The sequence below is a fragment of the Danio aesculapii genome, chromosome 9 (assembly GCF_903798145.1).
Source record: "Danio aesculapii chromosome 9, fDanAes4.1, whole genome shotgun sequence".
In the NCBI taxonomy this organism is placed as follows: Eukaryota; Metazoa; Chordata; class Actinopteri; order Cypriniformes; family Danionidae; genus Danio; species Danio aesculapii.
In genome coordinates, this window is record NC_079443.1 from 21,777,559 (window position 1) to 21,795,335 (window position 17,777).

Here is a 17,777-nt window from a genome sequence, read left to right on the forward strand (position 1 = left end):
TCATGTTTTAATTAAATTATTAGAAATATTAAATGTAATGATAGCCATTCAACACTCAAAATATGAGAATATTTAAAAACAAGAGTTACTGGGTGCAATTTTTCAACAAACTACATCATGCTTTTTCAGATTGGGTATTGAATGGTTTAATGTTGATGAGATTTTTGTTGCAGGTAGATATAGATTGCACTGTACTGAGCGTCCTCTTTCACATTTATAAGTAGAAGAGCTTGTATTTCCATGAAAGAAATGAATTCTACGAATGGGTTTCTGTGTCGTAGATTTTGTGTCATGATTATAAGCACTACTCTAAGCTGCTTACCTTTTATTTTATTGGTTTATTTGTTTGTCTTTACTTCAATATTAAATGAAGGAATGACATTCAATTTCAAAGTAATAACTCTGATATTCTGAAATACTTTTCAGGTATAACTATAATTTGATTAGCAATGTTCCTAATGTAATTTGTAATTAAAACAAAAAAAAAAGGTTAATTTTATTTGTATTTTAAATTCGTAACACTTTTACATGTATGTTATTACTCCACGGCCCTGTGCAAAGGTTATATTCTATCCCCTATCCCTAAACACGCAGGCCTCAGAGAAAACTACAGTTTAGTGTGGATTATAAACTCTTTAATAAAGTAACTTTTATTGACACTTTTTAGTTTTTTGTTATTACTGTATATATTTTCAGGGTTGTCAATGTAAATTATGATACAAAAACAGTATAGTTTGCTACTAGTTTGCTACTTTAAAAAAAAAAAAAATTACACATTTATTTCTACATTTTAAAAAATATCCATAAATTTGCAGTTTTTAATGTTTCTATTTTCTATTTCCCCTCATTTAATTATGCTTTTTAACTGCATTATGTGACCTTGATCTTTCTTCCAACATTTATTAACATTTTTAATAGTTTTAAGTGATATATTGTCTGGGTTGGTGTTGCAAATTACGGTTCACAAACCTTGTAATAAACTGCCAGTACATTTTCTGATATTTTGCAGGCTTAATTACTCTCTATATTATTGCTTATACATTATATTATTGCAGACTACTAAAACATCGATTAAAGTCACTTTGTTAAACTGTAGAGTTGAATTTTCAACATCAAAAGTCCACAGAGCAGAGATCAAGGTCCCATAATGCCATTCACAAACATAAATATACGCAAAACACTTGCAAATCGCTTAATATAGATCTTGTTAATGAACAGATTTACTTAGAGTGTACTGTATAAGGTCAGCTCAGGCGACGCGGTGGCGCAGTAGGTATTGCTGTCGCCTCGCAGCAAGAAGGTCGCTGGTTCGAGACTTGGCTGGGTCAGTTGGCATTTGAATGTTCTTCCCGCGTTCGCGTGGGTTTTCTCCGGGTGCTCTGGTTTCCCCCACAGTCCAAAGACATGCGGTACAGGTGAATTGGGTGGGCTAAATTGTTCGTAGTGAATGAGTGTGTATGGATGTTTCTCAGTACTAGGTTGCAGCTGGAAGGGCATCCGCTGTGTAAAACATATACTGGATAAGTTGGCGGTTCATTCCGCTGTGGCGACCCCAGATTAATAAAGGGACTAAGCAAAAAAGAGAATGAATGAATGATGAAAGTCAGCTCAAGGTCCCATGAAGTATAAATAAACTATTAAAACAGCTGTGAATAATGATCTATTGGCAACTGCTAATTAATGAATATTTTTAACAAGTGTTTGTATGCATATTAACTAGGTAAAATCAGAGCTAGTTTACTTGTTACCTGACTTAGGCCAGTTCACTCTATACTGTCAGACAGCAGTGAACAAATTTCCTTAGGTGTTGTCAGGTCAGTGTGTTCCTCCTGTTGGTGTAAGTTGGTGCTTGTTTTTTCCGCCTGTCTAAGAACTGACATACTGAAATCTGGGGATTGTTTATGTCCATTAAAAATTTATAATTTCAGCACATGAAATATAGAATCACTGACAGATATCTTAGATAGCAATGTAAATGATGCCATGCATGCATCTGTATGACCTGAATAGGTCAAGTCTAAAAATGCATTCAAGGTGCACTTTTTGTTGTCGTATGAGCTCTTATGCAGTTCCTTTCCAATGCTATTAAGCTGATAAGAGAGAGAGAGAGTGAGTGAAAGAGAGTTAAAATAGAGAGTAGATGTGAAATCAGTGTCTTCCCCTGTCCATGTTTTATTCTTGGAATTTCATATGATTGCTTCAGAAGTCATAAGGTCATAAAATAGTGTCATATATTACTGTGTCCGAACGATTTTCCCATAAACGTAATGTGTGGGTGGACTTATGATCTTCTGACATCAGAGCTTGCAACATGGATGTCCACCTTAAAGGTCCCATGGAGTGCGTTGAAATGTGCGTGTTTATTTGGTGTGACGTAATCTTAACTGAAAAATGAAGAGAGGGTGTGACATAGTGTAGAAATATAGCCAATAGCATTTTGTTTTTATCACAGCTCTGCCAGTGAGAGTGGTTGAAAGGGCGGGACAGGTCAGATACTAGAGAGTGTTTGATTGGTCAAGATCTGATTAGAAACTCAAGTATGAGATGAAAAAAATTTGTTGGCCCATTTAGGAGAAAGTGACAAACTGATTTGGATGTTTATATCAGTTTTATATTTTCTAAACACAATATTTGTCACTGTTTCGGAACACACTAGTAGATCCTTAAAACCAATAGAATGCAACTAACATGTAAACTTTTATATTATAATTTCACTGGATAGTTTAAGTGAGGTTTGAGCAATCTGACCACCTCAGAGTTGCTCATTTAACAGAATATTTTGGTGCATGTCAGTACAGTGTTGCAGTGTTTTCTTCACTCATGTCTGTCTATATGTAGTTTTTTGTTCTCCTCAACGCATAACATTCCCTCTTCCTTTCCCTGAAATGTGCAGCTTTCCCCCTCTTCCTCTGGACTGTATCAGTCTCCTGGTGCACTTTTGCTATTGTGGTGCCACAAATCTTATTTAGAGCAAGATGAAGGTGCGCGTCCCATCTGATGCATGGAAGCTGTGAAGAACTCCATTAATCTTGTTCCCTAGCGCTGAAGAACGCCAGGGCAGTGTCTGTCCCTGTCTAATGGCTCTGGAGATACTGTTAACACCTGGATTCAGCAGCCGCTGATGCTTCTGTTTCTCTCCATAAAAAAAGATGAAGTCAAAGGAGTGATTATCACATTTTTCTGTTGTAGAAGCTCTGCTGATGGCACAATCGTCAAATTTATCATTTTGTATCCTCACCTGGAATCCATTTACTGCTGTGGTCAATGTAGCAGCAGTGTTTTTTTTCTTCTTTTTCTTAAATAGTAATAGAGCGCATTAGTGCCCCTCCACATCTTTAGTAGTGTCTTTTTTCACATTTATTTCACATTCAAAATGTCTTTGTTGAAGCATTACATTGCATTTTCATACTTCATACATACCTTCAATGTTCATATGTTTGATTTTGTTTGCTTTATGTCATCCTCCTCATATAAACCAAACTAACCAGATATGAGGAGGATGACATAAAGCAAACAAAAACAAACATATGAACATTGAATGTATGTATGAAGGACGAAAGTATAAACAATCTAGTATAGACACGGGTACAAATTAATACAAATTTTAATACAAATTAGTACAAATTTTAATAAAAATGTTAGTTTTTAAGTTTTAGTAAGAAAAAAAAGTGTTGTTTAATATTGTTTGTTTTTGATTTTTTTCAATCAAAAGAAAAATCACAAACAACAAATTAAAGACAACAGAGAAAAATATTGCACCAAAAATAAGTGTTTTTACACAATATGTGTGTGTGCATTATTTACAGTATTTTATGTATGCATATATATACACACACATACATTTCATAAAAGAAAAATCTATACAAAACCAAAAAAAAAAAAAAAAAAAAAAAAAAAAAAAATATATATATATATATATATATATATATATATATATATATATATATATATATATATATTTTTTTTTTTTTTTTTTAGAGGTTTTTCACCTTTTTTTGTGATAGGACAGTGGAGATTCACAGACAGGAAAGTATGGGGAGCAGAGATAGGGGAAGGGTCAGCTAAGGACCTCGAGCCAGGAATCAAACTCAGGTTGCTATGAGCACCTCGTTGCTATGTATCAACACTCTAACCACTAGGCCATTGGTGCCAAAAACCAAAATATTTACATAGATATTTGAATATTTTAAATATACGTCATATATCTAAGTAGATCTAAATTTAAATAATTTATTTCTCAAATATTTGTGATTGTAGTGTGCATTTATGTATATATATATATATATATATATATATATATATATATATATATATATATATATATATATATATATAGATATTTTTTTTTATTAATATGTCTTGAAAATAACCACTAACGATGCACAATCTAATATAATTAGGTATATCAGATTTTTTTTTAATCGACTCATATTTTACAAACACAAGCTGTATGAAATTATTTGTAAAATTTGACACCCAACCACAAAATCAGTCCTATGCTGAATGGGTATATAGCCAAAAAGGCATTGTATGAGTAAAAATTATTGACTTTACTTTAGAATTATGCCGCATGAAGATATTAAGTAAATTTCCTACTGTAAATATATTAATGCTATTTTTTATTAGTAATGTGCATTGCTAACTTAATTTGGTCAACCCTACACTGTAAACCCGAATTAGTTGACTTTACTAGATTGTTGCGTGGAAACCCGTTGCACGAAATAAGATTAGTTTTTACATTTATTCAACTAAACAGGTTAAGCTGTATTAAAAGAAAATCTTTAGTGGGTGTAGAAGACAAATCAAATTTGGATTAGTAGTCTTTACTAAAAATCATTAGTTCACATTACTAATTTTATAGAGGATATGTTTTGTAAAATGATTATTAAATTGAACGTAACATATATAATAATGTAAAAAAAATGCGTTTATGCAATGATAATTGTTATATTTATGTAATCTATTATAATTAAAAATAATGCCACTCAAATTTTACAATTTTAAGCACAAAGAATCAAACAACCTTTCAATTTTTTTATTTTTGTTAAAGTTTCATTCACATTTCTTTCTGGCATTAGCAATCATTGCTAATAGAACAATTGTACAAATTTTGCAGTGAATCGAAAAGCAATTTAATTATTTAATGTCTGTAGCTTGGGCTTTAAGTCACTGTAGCCCAACATGAGGAGAAATTTGTTGGATGAAGAGAAAAGTGTTCTTCGTCGACTTGGGGTATAGTAGTCCAAAGAGAATGCACAGCTTTTGACAAGTCTTTGATGCAGTCCATCACAAGTTGTCCCTCAATGATCATCTTAACTGAGGCTTTGTCTGCAATAAGAATAGGATTTCAAGGTGGTGGAATGACTGGATCATCAGAGTCCTACCAACAGAGAGGAACAGTTATGTTTCTCATTACATAATTATCAATAATGTTTAATAAATAACTTTTAATGACAGAGACAAAAGATAATATGTGAATTGGTTTTGACCAATTTACTTTTGCTTCAGTTACACTGCAAAAGGTTTAATGCATTCTACAATGTTAAATTTAGCATTTACTTATTGACCCTCATTCCCAATTTAACTATAAGACTTGTGTATCTTCATCTTTCCCTCAATTTATAGTCACAAAGCCAATTTATCTTTAAATTGAAGTTTGACTTTTAAAACGGGGACACAAAAATCACAGGTATCATTAAAAATAACTTAAACTGTGTTCTGAAGAAACAATCTTGTGGGTTGAATATATTATGACATGTTAGAGAGTTTAACAAGATGTTTTGCTATTCTTAAGTTTCAATGTTTTAAACCAAGTGTGAACGTTTAATAAAATGTAAGGACCATGCATTAATGGAAAGAATGTTTTCAAGGTCCTTTAATAAATCCATTGAGACAATATGTTACTTACAAAGCATGGTTTAAAGAAGTCTGCAGGCTTGTCCTCCAGGAGAATCAAAATCTGTAGGCTCTTGAGTCTGTTAATAAATAAATGAATAAATAAATAAATAATGTTGGACAAACATTGTATTGAACAAACAATATAGTAACACTTGGGAAATTTTCAATAATTTAACTGTTAAAAAATAATGCAAATATATAATGGACATGAACCAACCTTGGTTTGCTGTAAAAGCTCTGACAACAGCTCTCCAACATTCCTCCTCTTTAACTGAAAGATCTCAATTAAACAGACTGTGTTGATCAAACATTTCGGTAACACTTCATAATAACTACACACTATGAATCATTTATTAAGCACTAGCATCTAGTGAATTCATTATCTGTTAAGCATTAACTCTACATTATTAAGCGGTAGTAAGCAGTTTATAACTGCAGCTACAAATAGCGTATTCTTGACTTATAAACACATTTATAATGTGCTTATTATATGTACTTTCATACTTTGTTAATAATTTATTTTTCATTACTAAATGAAGTATCGCATTATTTACAAACCATTTGTATTTAAGAGTAGTTGAGGGTTTTTAGAATCATTCAGAATGAGTTAGTAATTATTAATAAACTATTGAAATCAATGTTTATATATCTTATCATTCAGGCACGTAGTAATGGTTACTATATATGTTAATAAATGCTTCATTAACTCAACTTCATGCAGTTTTCTGACCAATCTAAAGTGAGGACTATTTATGCTTTATAAATCCCTTATAAATGACAGTTAAAGGCTTAATATCAAATGAACAATAATCTTTGCAATCTTATCTAAAAATTTAAATTACTTTAAAGTTTAAACATTGCTGAATGACAAGTGTCAAAATACATAAAATTGGATAAAACAACAACAATATAATAATTTAACAATATAATAGGATGCAATGTTTAAACTGTACAGTAATTTTATTTTAGATTAGGTTGCAAAGAATTATTTTTCATTTGATGCAGTTTATATGTGTATCTTCAAATGAATAGGAATGAATAGTGTCATTTATGTTGTTTTTCCTGTTTAGAATTTAACTGAGCCTTTAATTGTCATTTATAAGCAATTTATAAAGCATGAATAGTCCTTACTTTTGTTTAGGTCACAAAACTGGATGAAGTTGAGTTAATAAAGCATTTATAAACATACAAAATTAACTAATTGTAAATGCCTGAATAATAAGATATACAAATGTTGATTTCAATAATTTATTAATAATTTACTAACTCATTCTGACTGATCTTAAAAAACAGCCAACTACTCTTAAATAACTGGTTTGTAAATAATGTGATACTTAATTCATCAATGAAAAATGAATAATTAACAAAGTATGAAAAGTACATTTAATAAGCACATTATAAATGTGGTTGTAAGTCAAGAACAAGAAGTTATAAACTGCTTACTAATGTTTATCAACGTAGAGTTAATGCTTGACAAATAAAGAATTCACTATTTGCTAATGCTTAATAAATGATTTATAGTGTGTAGTTATTATAAAGTGTTACCAAATTCCCGCTTGAGGTTCTTTCCCACTGCTGAATTACAAGAACACCTGCAAAACAAGAGAAAAAAACAGAATATAAATATTTCTAAACTAAATCACTAAATACTTCAAATAAATTAAAAATAGGTCAATAATAATAAAGTAAATAATAAGTTGAAGTAATAATAAAGTAAATAATAAAGTGACACAAAATACTGTAAGCAACACTTAACAGTGAGATAAAATAATAATAGAAAAATGTTATTACATTCTTAAACATACCTGATCTACTGTAAAAAGTGCAGGCCAGCGTAGCAGGACCCACCTTATTGCAGGTTAAGACTCCTCCACTTTTTTGCAACGTAAGGTCCATCTTTAAACGGCAAATAAGAAATGTTTAGAAAAAGCTGCAACTATAACTGTAACTGTACTGTGAAAGTAAATCAATTTTGCTAGTGACCTCAACTTCTATACAGTTTAAGCAGTGCTTAATTTGTGATTTGAGAGGTCTCAGAACAGATAGGGGTAACTGATCCGGCATGTTACCCGAGGATGGAGAGGTGTCGCGCATGAAATTGGGGAGCGAGGGGTAATGGTGCAGTGGATGGCGGAGGGGTGTCGCGGACGGCAGTGAAGAGGGTTGGGGAGTCACGGAAGAAAACGAAAGTGAACAGCGGACGGGGGAGAAGGGCGGTTGAGGAGGGGGATCGGTAAAATGACGTGCCGGACCAATGTAAACTCGCCCTTCACAAAAAAATCAGTTTCATGTGAAACTTTTAGCGTTATTAAAGATTTATAATATTTAGCGTTAGCCGCTAGCATGTGCTCATGCATGGACTCTATTGCTACATGCTACTATTACGAACCAACACGAAGTGTAATAATTATCACGTTTTACAGGGAACATGTTTTAAACAGTGAACATACAGAGAAACAGTAGATAACGTTAACGTTATAAACGGTGGCTAGACAGAAAAGGCACATGTATATAATATTATAACCTAACTGTGAACTGACAGGGAAAATAGCGCTAACTGACATATTCATAGCAGAGACAATATTTTGAGTTCAGCATCAGTGTGGATTTTCAGTTATCAGTTTTGTCAGAAAAACATATAAACTGATAAAAGCTTCTTTGCACACTTACCGTGTCATGTTGATTTTCAAAAATCCGCGGTAACCCAGCATCCTAAAAGCTCCAGGCACTCACTGAGCGTTTTGCTCACGTCACCTCAGCCAATCAAGGCCCCACCCCTCTCTAACAAAAACATAAGGAAGGGAGTTGTCCCTGCTTAACATGATAAGTAAACTAATTTTTTCTTCTGATTAGTGCAAATAGCTAATTTGATTTAGTAATGACACAATTTCTTAAAGAACAATAAATAATTAGTAATGATTGCTTAAAATGTTTTATAAGCACAAAATCCGGGTTTACAGTGTAAAAGCAATTTTCTCAGATTTATATAAAACCTCAGATTACAGATTTTTAAATAATTGTATTTCAGCTATATATTATATACATTTTGTATATATACTGTATATACAAACCACCTTTTTGTTAACCTCCTAATTTAGCATAATATTGCATAACTTATTGAAAAAGAACACTGTTTGGCTATACCATTAATGTATTGTACAGTAATGTAAAAAAAACAGGTTTAATTTTTATGTGCTTGAACAATCATCACAGTGCATGTCAATGTTGTGCTTTAAGAATATATTTGTAAATGATTCTCTATTTACAAATAACTACTTGCACTGCAGGTGCTTTCAACAAAACTTTTTGGGTGTTTGTGTTGTTACCTTATTTGCATGATTCAGTAAATGGTGCTAAAACAATGGAGAAATTACATCTATAAGAGTCTGTTCCCAGTGAGTTTTGCTACTTTAAATAGTTTGTTTTGATCTGCAGTAAAAGAGGAAGCCTTCCAGTGTCATTTCATCTGATAAACAAGGTCATTGTAGGATCTCTTGAATTCACAGTGTTGTCACAGTTACTTCTCGGTGTCTGACAGGGATTTAGATTGTGAGTCTTTAGAGGAACACATCAGCGTGGCAGACAATCTTCATCTTAATCTCACTGCTGTCATGGAAATCTGCCCACTTGCATTTCAGTCTGATGAAGTCCTTTCTCTGAATCAAAATGCACTTGTGGATTTCCCACAGATTTCCGTTTGTAGATGCTCACCCTCTCTGGATAAATTGTCTATACATCGGAAGTGGCAGTGTAAATGAATAAAAGTGTTTTTTTTTTTTTTTTATCTTGAATGTACAGTTTGGGTCATTCAAGTTTTCCCTCTTAGATTTGTGTCCCTGAGCTTCCTCTGTTATCATCCTCGCATGCACTAGCGGTGTTTCTGATAGCTTTAGAGAGGTGAGAGTGTATCGTCACTCAATTAGCCCTCGGCGCGCAGCTGTCTTGTGTCAAGAGTCATTTACACTACAGAAGATGTGCAATTACATGTGAGGAATAATATGAGTTTGACTGGACCTGTCAGTCACTGCTGTGCAAGCATATCCTTGCTCTTTGTCCACCAGCTAATATTTGGCAAGTAAATGAGCAGAAAATAGGTTTGTCTGTGTATGAAGATATATTTGCAGCACTCAAAATAAATTGCAGCATTTGTTTTGTTATCTACATGTGTTCCCCAAGGATCTATTTTGGGTCAATTGGTTTTTTTCAGAGCATCAAATATTTTTCTTCTGTTTGTTCCAATACTAACATCCAAATGTTTGTGGATGGCACTGTTATCTATTTACACAGAAGAAGATTTCTTACAAGGTTCATGTCATATCTTGACTAGAACAACTTACTTGCAGTTATCCCAAAGTTTTTATTACAGAGCTAATTGCTTAAGTGTAGTGCCAGATTTTGCTCCAGGGATTACAGTTCAAGTTAAAATAGTTTTTATGATTGATTCCAGACTTTCAAATGGTTGGTTCACTCAAAAATGTCAATTATGGTATTAATTACTCACCCTCATGTCATTCCAACCCCTTTTGTTTATCTTTGGATTACAAATTTAGATCATTTAGATAAAACTCAAGAAAATTTACAAATAATTGTTTAATTGTCCATAGACAGTAATGCTTTTTTGGCATACAAGAGTGTTTTTGGAGCTTCAGTTGAACCACTGAAGACGCATGGCATGTTTTGACAATGCCTCTTTTTCTGAACTTTGATTGTTTCCATTGTTATTTAGAGCTTGGAGGATGAGGGAGCTCTCAGATTTAATCTAAAACCTATTACTAACTAACTAACTAACTAACTAACTAACTAACTAACTAACTAACTAACTAACTAACTAACTAACTAAATAAATAAATAAATAAATAAATTCATGTTTTTTATTTAGATGTAGACGTTTGTCTTTTGTTTAAGACATGTTTAAGCATGTAGATTTACAGCTGTTCTTCTTAAATGTTGTAGGGCATCAACCTACGTTAAAAGATTGATAAGAGATTTATTAGATCATTTTCAAGGAGTTGAATCTTGTAGATACGAATCACTTAATTTGACTCAATTGAGTCAGACTGAATCAGATTAAAAGCTTTACACTTAATCTACGATTTGTCCAGCAAATAGAAAGCATCATATTTTACCAATCTTCTTTATATTATTTCCATGCCCAACGATAATAACATAACAGTGTTGGGTTCACTTTTAGCAAGGTAAAATCTACAGCTCGAGGCTATGACTTAGAAGCACATAAACACGAACACAGTTACAAAATTCAAACAAAGATTTATTGAGCTACGCTATGATACATGAAACGAACTATCTTATAAACAAACAACAAACAAAGGCACACACACATTCACACATACAAACAGAGGCAGTTCAGTGGATGCAAAATGAGTTGACAACTCTCCTAAGTTAATTCTAGTTCTTATTACCAGATGATTACCGTATTAGACCTGAGAAACCACAAAAGCAGAGATTTGGCTTATCTTTAAGTGCTTAAGATCAATTTGCACCAGATCAGCAAGAGACAACCTTTGTTTGTGTTACTTGTCCTTTTGCTGGTCTTGAGTTTCCTTCGCCGTCTGGCCTCAGGGAAATACGGTCCTCCTGATTGGTTGACTCGCTCGTGAGTTCCACTCACTTGCTCGTGAGTGGAAGTTGTCCTGGGTTACCAGGGTAACAGACTCTGCTGAGAGCTGTTTTGCGGAAGGTCTTCTTGCAGTTTCAGAAGTCGCAAAACTTTAAGAGGTTGCTTGGAAAATTCGTGGTGACCCAATCACCTAGCGGTGCAGTGTCTGAGAGCAAGGCGAAAGGGGGCAGAGAGCAGTGATCTGGTTTGGTCCATCTCAAAGGCACTGTCTTCCAATGAGCGATTGCCATGGAGGGTGGGGCCACACCCCATACCATTACACTTAGGGTAAATTATTAACAGACTGCTTGTTAATTTCACGTGGTGAAGTAATTTGTAAGTTCGTATCTTGCATCAAATGTGACAAAACGAATACTGTTTGTACTACTAGTTTTTCATTTACATCAATGTATTGCAAATGTCACTAGCTTTCTTTTAGGATGAGACGTCAAACATTTCAGTCACATACAGAAGGTTTCATCTGCTATAAGGTTTAATACATACTGATTAACTTGGTTGGTTACAATGGTTGCCATAAACACATAGTATATGAGGAAAATTATGGCATATTATTCAAAGATACACCTGCCTTAATTGTAACACTTCAAGTGATTGTCTTTCATTCATTTGCATTAATTCCAGAGTTTCTTTGTCTCTACAAAAGTGTGCATCCAACAGGTTGTACCACATGATGGGCACATGACCCAGGAGTCATGAAAAAGAGTCTTGTGAGGCAATTAGTTAGCTTTCCTGTTGAAAGGCTTGTAAAGCACCATTGTTGGTTGATTAAATTGTGCCCAGATTTGGTAAAGAGTCCCCAGAACATCTGCGCACAAAGTATTGGTGAAAATAGGAAATCAAATCAATTGGCTCTCTGTTATCCATGATGGTATAAGACCTCGAGCCAGTTATAAATGACAGAGACCAGACAATGTGGCGCCTGACCTAACTTTAAGATTCAATGACTGGTTCTGATTCTGCAGTTTGCCATTGAGCTCTCACATTGTAAATTTAGTCAGACCTGCTTAAATGAATGATATTGCTTCTTTTCAGATTCACCTTAAAATGGTTACTTACGACTACAGAAACTGGACATTATTTTCAACATCATTAACTTTAATCATTCTAAAACATTTCGCATTCATGATTAAATCCAGTTGATTCTGGATAGCAAACTTCTTTTTGCATAATGAATTGGTATGCATGCTTTACTAGATATGAAATGTTATAAGCATGTGAGTAGCATCCATGCATGTGTCATTATGCAACATGAAGCTCACACTCCAGACTGACTGTTTGCTGGAAGTAAAATAAAATTAGTCTAATTTTGTTCCTGAGTTTCCTTCCAAATGTTGGTAATGAAAGAAATATATGATCATAATTATTGTGGGTAATGTCTCCAAATTCTCATTGATTGTGGAAATGAAAGAGCATCTCTCCGGTGGCCCTGCAGTAGAATAAGTAGGAAGCCCCATCGTTTGACTGCATGTCAAACAGGATCTGATGCAACAGCTGGTATCACTCTCCATTTCAAAAGAAACTGCTCCGTCAGTACTGTTAATAATCGCATGGATGATGAATAATTAATATTCATCCTCCATTGCAACTGTCCAGTCTTTTCAGCAGCGTGGCAGACTGAAATAAAACAGACAAACACAAGTGTCCATGTGTTTGCTTTCACATTTGCATAAAATCGTTCAGTTCTCTGACACTGGATACAGGATTTGACTTGCGCAGTTTATGAATACTGCAAAATAAATCGGTTAAACTGGTTCTTTAAACTGATGATTTATGAGATTTATTCAGTAATAATATTAAATAGCTACTATTATGCTTTTATTTATTTATTTTTTCTTCTTTTGGATATTGCCTTTCATGTAATGGAGCTGTTTGTGAGTACAAAAAATATGCAGTTTCAGAGATCAAAGTGCACAATAAATGGAGTTCTGAAAAACTAATTCTGAAACGAGCCGTCAGTAATTCCAGTCTTACTTTCTGCACAAACCTTTGTAGGTTTGTAACCATTTAGCAAAATGGCGGACTACTGTATGGTCTTAGTTGGCTGGATGCAAACAATGGCTGTTTCTTATTTCCAAGAACGCAAAGAATGGACTTGCGTTCTTGTGAGGAACGGTCTTGCCAGGTCACCTTGGAAAAACAAACTCAGGAGACCGCGAGGACAGAGAATGCGTCCTGTGGAGAAATGAGAAACTGCGTTCTTTCTGATGGTCACATGACCTACACATATTTTTAACGGAAAATTACTTAAACATTACACCCTTCATACAACGATTTATTTATTGATTTATTAATGACTTTTTATTATAGATAACATGCACAAAAACCTTACAAATATACTTTGCACAATACAAATAAAACAGATTTTAATACGAATTTCAGCAAATCAACACCCTTAATGTGTTTATGTGTTAAAGGCTTTCATGTTAATGTTTACTTTCACCATTTCATTTAGAGAGACTCCTGAGATAAATAAGGTAAATCCCTGAACTTTAATAATAAACCTATAAAAAAAATGCTGTGCTTCCCACCTCCTTTATTCAGTCGCAATGACTTCTGGGACTTCTAAAGCGTGTTCGGTGCTCAAGTCTGCATCGGTGCATCCTCGATATCTAGAACACATCCGGGAATTTTCACGTGTCCTCCGTCCTTGCAGTCTTGAGTTTTAGAACTGAACTTTGACGGTTGACGATGACATTACACAAGAACATGAGGAAACAATATCACTGAAGAACGCATATTGAGAAACAGCCAATGTCTTCTTTGACCTCAAACACTGTAAGTTTAGCTGAGGCCTGGAAGACATTATTATTATTTTTTTTTTATGTGACTTTGAGCACAATTTCAAAATGATAAAATTGACTAAAATCACTCTGTTTAGGAAGTCTATGATGTGAAATTCAGTTATAGACATTGGTTTTCAACACCCTGTAAGTGGTAGACCAATCACAATGGACTGGAGCAGCAGAGTAGTGGATTTAAAAAGACTCTACTGAATAGGCGGAGGGTGAACAAACTCCAGGGTAAAGCTAGTATTTGCGATGCCCTTTAATGCATTTATAAAGATTTGCGACCGACCAAGAAGAGGTTTTTAACAAAAGCACCGCCTATCAAGAAACGTCTATTATATTCAACACACACATTAAATTATTTTATTAAACTAACCCACTGATCTACACAACCGGTCAAAAGTTTGGGGTCAGTTTATTTATGTTTTATTATTATTAACTTTTAAAAATCGAATTAAAATGATTCTGTTCATCAAGGTGGCATTTATTAAATATTAAAAAATTGTTAAATACTTATTTATTAAATATTTATTTATTACTTACTGTATGCAGTTTCAAATGAAACTATTACTCCTTGTTGCTTTTATTACTATTAATAATAATAATTATTATTAGAGAGGATGCAGCCCTCACTATTCTATCGCCCTAGGTCGCCTCTGGATGCGCCGGCCCTGAGAATACGAAATCATTCTCTTTTTCACGAGGCCAATTGAAAACCGAACTTGTAATTCAGCAGTAAATATTTGACCTTTAAAATGTAAAACTCCAAACGATTACCTAAACAAGATTACTACACTATAGGCTATACTATGTTACAATGAAACTACCAATTTCATTAAATGCTGAAAACAAGTTAAACCAGTGTAATATATTATTATACCCCTCTAATAATACTCATTTGTCGTTTTATTATTTATGTCCTTGACCAGCAAATCAGAATAGTCCGCTGGCCAGCACTTTTGGTTTGGTTTTCAGATCAGCTGCGAACTCCAGTAATAAACAGTGCTCATCAGTGCAATGTGAGGGGGTTGGACAGTTCCATTTCTGTGTGGAGGGGGACTTGAAATTTGATTGACAAACTTACAATAGCTAAAGTGTTGTGTTAATCATCAACATTAAATTACATTCATATTACGCCTTACCCCTGTTGCATGTTTTCAATACCTTTTTTTGTCTTCGCTGCTATCTCCGTGGTCTCTGGCCAGGGGGAGGCTAAGCCTTCCCCAGTCTTACACACTCTCCGCCTATGCTCTACTTTAACAAACCAATTAACACACAGTGAGATGATCCTAGAGCAGGGGTGCCCAAAACCATAAACAAAATGCCATTTATAAAACAATGGAGTTCTATGCTGAATACACTAGTCATGCTGAACCTGCCTTTGCCTTGATTTGCACGCTGATGTCTTCTGTTTTGTCCCCTATTCATTAAGTGACAGTATATGTACATTTTTTAAAAATCTGATTTATTTACAACATGTAATTGAAACATTTAATTTCAGTTAGCTTTTTTTTGTAGCTCAATAATAAAACAAACAAACAAATGGGTACATTAAAATAGAAATGAGAATCTGTTAAAGGCATCCCAATCATTTTCCCTCTGGTGGGCCAAATCAAAGGACACAAAAGGCCAACTTTGGCCCGCAGGCCCTAGTTTGAGCATCTCTGTCCTACAGTAGATAGTATTTTACGTAAATTAAATCATTTTTAGATGGATGTAAATCTATTGGATTGACCTTCAAAACCAAATAGGAAACATTTAAAACTGAATAATTAGTCCACTTTATTGACCCAACTGGTCCACCATTGTACTGTAAAAACAAAACAAACATAATCATAATACTAATCATGTATTTGTTGCCATCTTGTCTACTATATGATATATTGATATATAAGTTGATATTGATATATATTCTTATACAAGTTTTAGAAAAACAGGATTTAAGTAATAGTCTAGCTACAAATATAACTGCATTGTGGCACAGCTTTGTGTGATAATTTCTACTTATTTTTATGTATTATTATTATTATTATTATTATTATTATTATTATTATTATTATTATTATCATGAATTAAGATGCAACACAGTGGCTCAGTAGTTATCACTGTCACCTCACAGCAAGAAGGTCGCTGGTTCCCAGCTGGGTCAGTTGGCATTTATGTGTGGAGTTTGCATTTTCCCCCCGTGTTCACGTGGGTTTTCTCCGGGTGCTCAGGTTTCCCCCACAGTGCAAAGACAAGCGATATAGGTAAATTGAATAAACTAAATTTAGTAGTGTACAGTATGTGTGTGAATGAGTGTGTATGGATGTTTCCTAGTAATGGGTTGCAGCTCTAAGGGCATCTGCTGTGTTAAAACATGTGCTGGAAAAGTTGGCGGTTCATTCCGCTGTGGTGGCATCTGATGAATAAAGGGACTAAGCTGAAGGAAAATAAATGAATATATGAATTATGATATTTATAGTACAGATTTTTAGGGTCTATCTAATTCAGCAGATCTAAAATCATATAATATTGTAATGCTTTTAATAAGCTGTTTGCGTAATTTCTTGTTTAATTGTATGCGGTTTATTCATGGTCTCTAGATACTCTTGATTAAATCCTTTTAAGGAGAGTAATTGTAATATTGCACCTAAATCATCTGAACATCACGGTTCTAGAAGTGAGCTTTCCCTGGATTTGATTTTAGCCCTGCACGTTTGCATTATAATCATGAGCTGTCACTCAAGCAAGAGCCTGCTGACTTTGTGAATGTACATTTACACCGGAGCAGAACTTCAGCACTTTATACTTGAACTTTCTGACAGACCTGGCAGGAGGAAAGAGAGACAGAAAAAAGTGCAATCTAAAACCTAAAATGCACTTCACCTCCAACATCTGGATTGTTAACTGTACCTCCATCTGGCTGGATGAGACGGAAATGTTTGTGTTGGGCAGATGAGTGCTTGTTGCTCTGCAGCTGACTGAGCTCCGCTCAATTATTAAGTAATTAAACATCAGTCATCAATAGCTTTCATCAGTCCAAACAGACACCTGGATGAAATTAAGAGGAGTAAAAGATGGATGGACTACACGTTTATAACCACATGAGGTGCCGTATATACCGATTCAATAATTAAGCACTCGCTAGACTGAATAAATTAAACGTGACAGGATTCAGCATGGAGATGTAGTCATGAATAATTTAGTACCTCGGATAACAGTTAATTTCAAGCCTCACAATAATTTGCATATTGATGAAAATTTGTCTAACTTTTTTTTCCGTTTGTTTGTTTTAGCCATACGAGAAAAGTAGAGGAATTCATCTAAACAGCTGGTAATGAAAGTCAAGGCATAGGGAACAAATTTATCAGGGAAACAACTTAAACATGGAATAACACACTGATCAAATGTGCACAGAGCTATTTGCTGAGGCTAGGGCTTAAAGGCCGTGGCGGTTCTAGAAGGTGGCCAGG

The 17,777-nt window shown here is 34.0% G+C and overlaps 1 protein-coding gene and 1 long non-coding RNA gene across 5 annotated transcripts in view; one reads left to right on the forward strand and one right to left on the reverse strand.

Moving 5' to 3' along the window:
- Window positions 1-17,777, forward strand: part of thsd7ba (thrombospondin, type I, domain containing 7Ba) — a 402,582-nt gene that overhangs the window by 150,546 nt on the left and 234,259 nt on the right. The window lies entirely within an intron of this gene.
- Window positions 5,119-8,703, reverse strand: LOC130234880 (uncharacterized). 4 transcript variants are annotated; one of them, XR_008838343.1, is made up of 6 exons: window positions 8,569-8,703; window positions 7,704-7,794; window positions 7,444-7,490; window positions 6,116-6,169; window positions 5,909-5,975; window positions 5,119-5,380 (listed from the first exon to the last, which is right to left on the reverse strand). It is a non-coding gene; the product is annotated as an uncharacterized LOC130234880 (long non-coding RNA). The 4 variants fall into 4 exon arrangements; XR_008838341.1 differs by having other exon boundaries at window positions 6,116-6,178; window positions 8,569-8,702; XR_008838342.1 differs by having other exon boundaries at window positions 6,116-6,178; window positions 7,747-7,794; window positions 8,569-8,700.